The following is a 6,000-nucleotide window of genomic DNA, read 5'->3' on the forward strand; positions in this document are numbered from 1 at the left end:
TCTTTACTTACCTGACCATTTATATACTCCCAGATTTACAATAAAATATTTACAATATTTCCTTTACAAAAATGGTTTTTAAAAATCTCTTCAAGATTTAAAAAAAATTGGCAACAACATGGAAAATTAATCAGAAAACCAACAAAACCAATAGTAAGGAGACTCCTAAATGGTTAAATGAGACATGATGAGGGCCTGAACTGACATAATGCGGAGCAGATGGAAAAGGGATCAATAGAAAAGTGACTAAAGAATGGGAAATTCTGGAGAGTGAAACAAGGGAGAAAGCTAGGATTACTGCCAGGTTTCCATCATGGGTGACTGAGCAGACAGTGGTACCACTGACTATGACAGGCAATACAAAGAAGAGCAGGACTAAGGGAAAAAATAAGTTCACGTTTGGACTGTTGTTTGAAGTACCTTGAGAACATCCTGGGGAAGATGTCCAATAGGCAGTTGAATATAAGGATCTGGAATGCAGGAGAGAAGTCTGAGATAGATAAAAGATTTGGGAACTGGCAGCACATAACTGTTAATGGATGAGATCACCTAGGAAGAGAATATAGAAGAGGACAGGAGCCTGACATCAGATAACTACAGATCACAATTAGTGTTTCTAAAGCCACTCTGGATAAAACTTTGCCCAGAGTTATATGCACTTTGATAGGAAAATATGCAGTATAGAGTACTAAATGACTAAAAATCAAATAGCAAAATGTCATGTACAGTACAAACGCATTTTTACAAGTAAGTTGTTAAAAAAAAAAAAAAAAGTATTAGCAAAGGCACAGGAAAAAAATATAGAAAGGCAAATACCAAACTGGTAATAATGGTATCTGTGATAATGCATGCCTTTCACATCTACATTATGTAATTCTATAGATAATGCATAATACATATCTGTATTTTACTTTTTGTTTACAAAAATGTACTACTTTTGTAAATAACAAAAAAGATAATTTTCTTCCTTTCCTAGAAACTTATAGTGCATATCCTTACAATATAAAATAGATAATTAAGGGGTGCCTGGGTAGTTCAGTTAGTTAAGTATCCAACTTCAGCTCAGGTCATGATCTTGCAGTTCATGAGGTCAAGCCCTGCATCCGGCTCTGTGCCCTGGAGCCTGCTTCGGTTTCTGTGTCTTCCTCTCTCTCTGCCCCTTCCCTGTTCGTGCTCTCTCTCTCAAAACTAAATAAACATTTTTAAAAATTAAAAAAGAGGGGCGCCTGGGTGGCGCAGTCGGTTAAGCGGCCGACTTCAGCCAGGTCACGATCTCGCGGTCCGTGAGTTCGAGCCCCGCGTCGGGCTCTGGGCTGATGGCTCAGAGCCTGGAGCCTGTTTCTGATTCTGTGTCTCCCTCTCTCTCTGACCCTCCCCCGTTCATGCTCTGTCTCTCTCTGTCCCAAAAAAATAAATAAAAACGTTAAAAAAAAAATTAAAAAAGAAAAAGATAATAAAAATCTGGTAGGGGGCGGGGCACCTGGGTGGTTCAGTCAGTTGAGGGTCCAACTTCAGCTCAGGTCATTATCTCACACACAGTTTGTGAGATGGGAGCCCCACATCGGGCTTGGTGCTATCAGCCTGTCAGAGCAGAGCCTGCTTCAGATCCTCTGTCCCTTGCTCTCTGCCCCTCCCCCACTTGCGCTCTCTGAAAAAATAAATAAATATATTTCTAAAAATCTTTTAGGGGGCATGTGGTGGCTCTATCAGTTGAGCATCAACTCTTGATTTTGGCTCAGATCATGATATCAAGGTTCATGGGTTCAAGTCCCTGGTCAGGCTCACACTGACAGTGCAGAGCCTGCTTGGGATTCTCTCTCCCTCTCTTTCTGCTCCTCCCCAGCTCTCTCTCTCAAAATAAATAAATAAATAAACTTTTTAAAAAACCCTTTAGAAAACAACACATTGACACTGGATTATAAATGAGCAAATAATATGACCTAGTAAGATTATGAAAAAATATTCAAAGCACAATCTGTACTATCAAAATAATCTGAATTATAACATATATCATTTGTTGCCTACTAAATCAGAACACAATTTTTTCTTAGTGATCTCTACCCCCAACATGAGGCTCCAACTCACGACCCTAAGATCCAGAGCCTCATAATTTCTTTTAATAATATAAGGGATCGGGGGTGCCTGGGTGGTTCAGTTGGTTAAGCATCCCACTCTTGATTTCAGCTTAGGTCATGCTCTTGCAGTTCGTGAGTCTCAGCTCTGTGTCAGGCTCTGTGCTAATGGTGCAGAGCTTGCTTGGGATTCTTCCTCTCCCTTTCTCTCTCTCTCTCTCTCTCTGCCCTTCCACCATGCTTGCTCACACCCTCTCTCTCTCTCTAAAAAAAAATAAACTTAAAAAACTTATTAAAATAATAATAATGATAAAAGTGTTGGTAAGGGTGTGACAAAACAAGCATCTCCAATACCGATGACAAGAAGTAAACCAGAATACCCTCTCAGAAAAACAATGTGATAATATGTATCAATAGCCTCAAAAAGTTTCCTAACAATTAACAAATAAAATTTCCTAAGAATTGATGTAACAATTCTTTTTAAAAATTTAAAATAATCCAAAGCAACTGAAAATATGCAAAGATATTCTACCAAATCATTAATTGAAACCATCTAAACACCAACATTAGAAAATTATGCAGGCATCAAAAGTAATTCTACTTCTAGAAAAACATTAGCACTTGTGTGCAGGAACACATCACAAAGAAATTTGAAGGCTGCAATGTTTGTAATAGTGCAAAATTTCAAAGAACCTAACAGCTCATCAACATAAGAATAGTCAAATCACCTTTCTCAAACTGGTCTAAGGACCCCTGGAAAACTCTAGAACTTTTCAGGGGATCTGTGAAGTCCTTCCTTTTCCAAACACCTATCTAAGCAAGTCTGGACTTTCTTAATATGCTTTAGTGTACAAGATAGCACGTAAGAGTGAAGAGACAAGCAAATCTGAGAATCCAGCTGTCTTCTATAAAGCCAGACATTAGTGATCTACAAAAATATAAAACAATGCCACCCTTCCCACTATATTTTTTAAGAAAAATGTATTTTTCAAAAATACTCTTTAATTCAATATATAAAGGGTTTTTAATGCACAATTTTTAAATATTTTCTGAATTTTAATTTCTAAAATAGCAAAATACTGCATTAAAGAACAAAAAATCTTTTAGTCTTCAGTCACCTTTAAGTTTGTAAAGGGATCCTGAAACCCACTGGGTTAAAAAAACTGTGATACCATCATATTACCTAACAATATTACAATTTGGGTGATAATTAAATGGGAACTGAGCTTTAACTGCAATATTCCAAAAGATAGTTCAGTCATGTATTACTTGTGTAATCAAACATCATAAAGATACTCATGAAGTTTTTTAAAAACTGGAGGAAATACTTTAAAAATTTTAAGCAAAAAAAAGCAGGCAATCCAACTGTATATAACATCTCATCATCTTAATTAAGAAACTGCCATGAGAAAAAACCCTGGGAGATTAAAAGTCAAAATATTAACTGCAGTTGATTCACTTTAAATGGCTGAATTATGGCTTATTTTTTCTTATCTTTATTATCGTTAAGATTTTTTGTGACACTAAGTGTGCAGTTTAACATCCATGGGAGAAAAAAAGGGGAGAAAGTGGGTGAAAATTTACAGTTTTACTGGATCAAACCATTGCACTCTTGCCAATTCAGAAGGAACAAGTTCTAATAAATTAAGGAACCTAATTCAACCAACAAATTGCCTTATTTTGTTAAATGAAAAAGATGAATTTATCAAATATATGGGATGGTTTCCACACGAGTCAAGCTAGTAAGAACACTCAGTCTGGAATAATTTGTAATCACGGTAGAACAAGTAAATTAATAGTTTCAAAGTTAGGCCATCTTTTAGGATTTTTCAGAGGTACCAAAGAAAAGGTAGAGGAAAGGAACACTACCGCATCCTTCAGATCTAAAATGATGAGAAAATGCATCGGTGCGAGAATGGGGTTTGCGAAAGAGCACAGGCGGCGATGACAGATTCTTCTGCTGGAGTCCTCCTAGCGCACAGGCTACCTCTCCGCGGGAACCACAGTCCCCTCTAGCAGGCACAGCCCCTCCCATGGTGGGCCAGGCAGCCCCGGGGGCACTTCTCCCAGCCCCCGCCGCGGCCCCCCGGGCCGCTCCCACCGCAGCCCCGAGCACTCCGGACGGCCCGGGTGGGTGGGACCCGGCAAAAAGCCGCCGAGATTGCCCTCCCTGCCTGGTCCAGCCGGCCAGGCTCTACCGAAGGGACACGAGGTTTGAGGGTCGTGATTCCCTGGCCAACTCAAGGAGCTCGGAAAGAGAACAAGCCGGGGGCCTAGACTCGACCCTTGGAGGAAAAGGAGGGCCAGACCCGGCACTCAGGTCGGCCGATCCAGCGGCCACCCCGCCCCCTCCGCGAGTGCAGCAGGGGTGAGGTGAGGGCCAAGAGGCCAGTTACTGGGGGGCTCTTACCTCCCCCACAACCCTGAGGAGCTCTCTGAGGACTCGATGCGACGAGGCGCAGAGGAGTGAAGAGCGACCCCGGCCGGGAGTCCCGGGGGTTAGCTACGTCGGCTCAGGGTTTGTTTTCCCCCGGACCAGTTTGGGGGGGGGAGGGGGGTGGGCGGGGAGGAGCAGACAGCGCAGGCGCAGAAGAGGTTTTCCGTCGACACACACAAGCACGCACACACACACACACTCCCTTCCTCCGAGTCCGCGCACATACGCGCGCGCGCGCACACACAAACACAGACACACACACTCACACATACATACACACTCCCTCCCTCCGAGTCCGCGGCCTCCGCCAGGTCCCGAGGCGCCTGCGCGAGGCTCTGCGGGGTCTGAGCCGAGGGTGCCGGGATTCTTACCGGAAGTGCCTGAGAAGGTTGTGCGGTGATGAGGCAGCTTGAAGACCGGCATTAAACGGGGACTGAGTTTCCCCCTAGACGCCTGGGAGCCGGAATCGGGAGGCCACCTGCGTCAGTGTCCGGCTTCCTTTGCCCTTGGTTGACTTATACGCAGCTTCCCCCGCCCCCACCCTACAGCCTCAGCGGAGCCGGCGCGGCGCAACGGCCTGTACTGGACACGCCCGCCTGCCAGGCAGCGAACCAGTCCTGCTCCCCGCTCCGCTGTCCTCCCGGAAAGCCTTGTTACTTAACGCTGGTGTGGTCCACCCCCGTTTTTCTCTCGGCGGCAACAGAAAAGCTCCCACCTATCCCCCAGCTTCAAGCCCTCCAGCTGACTGCCTGCTCCCAAGGCTGCTGGCCTTCCCTCTCATTGCTTTAGTTCTGCTTTTCTAACAGTGACCACGAGAACAGCTGCCTCCCCGCGTCTAAGAACAAAAGCTAACCAACTGGAGAAATAAATGCTCCTCATGTGATGTATGTTTGTGCTTGTTGAGCTTTACTATTTTTACCACAAGTTTCCTATAAATTTAAGGGAAAAGGCGATCATGGGTATGGGGAGAAGAATCCCATCTGTTGCCATAAAGTTTTACCGGTAATTCATACTGCTCTTTCAAAAATTTCAAGAGTTGTATGTAGTACGTTAGGGGTATTTCAATCAGATGTGATTTATGGTGAAAGATTTGAGAATCGGTTCAAATTCTAAATCTGCAGTTTGCAACAAACAATAGGTTGTGCTCTTTCAAAAGTACTAAATCTCTATTTTCTTTGTCTGATTTTACTAAACCTGAAATGAAATTGTGTTGTTTTAGTCCAACAGTAAAACTTTTTTTGATACTTGATAATTTTGATAATTTATTGAGCATCAACCATGTGACAAACGTTGCATTAAATGCTTTGCTTACATTATCTCAATCCTAAGTAGTTCTACAAAGTACTATATGCATATATCTCTACTATGCGTTAAATGTTGTTTACAGATAAAAGGGTCATTGCCCTATGGAACCACCATCTAATAGCAGAGACTCGTGGATACAAGTGTTTGGGATAGAAATATTTATATAGAAATATTCATATAGTATAG

General features: G+C 42.6%; 1 protein-coding gene across 5 annotated transcripts in view; it reads right to left on the minus strand.

Moving 5' to 3' along the window:
• The window catches only part of ZFYVE16 (zinc finger FYVE-type containing 16), a 53,594-nt gene extending 48,287 nt beyond the window's left edge, over positions 1–5,307 (minus strand). For 2 of the 5 annotated variants that reach the window (XM_086697819.1, XM_086697853.1), the window contains exon 1: positions 4,483–4,637. The gene's annotated coding sequence lies outside the window, so the exon portion shown is untranslated. Of the gene's footprint in view, positions 1–420; positions 550–4,482; positions 4,638–4,880 lie in introns of those variants that run through there. The other 3 variants (XM_086697844.1, XM_086697838.1, XM_025924263.2) reach the window with 3 other exon arrangements.
• Between the last annotated feature and the right edge of the window lie 693 nt (positions 5,308–6,000).

The sequence above is a fragment of the Puma concolor genome, chromosome A1 (assembly GCF_028749965.1).
Source record: "Puma concolor isolate L17-30 chromosome A1, mPumCon1.1.hap2, whole genome shotgun sequence".
NCBI lineage: Eukaryota > Metazoa > Chordata > Mammalia > Carnivora > Felidae > Puma > Puma concolor.